Consider the following 202-nt stretch of genomic DNA (forward strand, 5'->3'; position numbering starts at 1 on the left):
ACCAGGGAGAAGGGGGGGGCGCTCAGCCTGGGAGGGAAGAGGGGGGGAGTGAAGGATTTGAAGGATTCCTGCCCAGGCGGTCCCTTCGCCCCCACCCTATGTCCCTCAGACTGGGAAGCTGTGCTTAGCTTTCCCCCAAGGGGTTGGGGAGGCAGTTATGTAGAAGAGATCCTTTCTTTTTTTCCCTCCTCCTTCCCCTTTA

At 58.4% G+C, this 202-nt stretch overlaps 1 protein-coding gene across 2 annotated transcripts in view; it reads left to right on the forward strand.

Moving 5' to 3' along the window:
• Positions 1-202, forward strand: part of EFNB1 (ephrin-B1) — a 12,737-nt gene that overhangs the window by 1,089 nt on the left and 11,446 nt on the right. The window lies entirely within an intron of this gene.

This window comes from Myotis brandtii, unplaced genomic scaffold, assembly GCF_000412655.1.
Source record: "Myotis brandtii unplaced genomic scaffold, ASM41265v1 scaffold1418, whole genome shotgun sequence".
In the NCBI taxonomy this organism is placed as follows: Eukaryota; Metazoa; Chordata; class Mammalia; order Chiroptera; family Vespertilionidae; genus Myotis; species Myotis brandtii.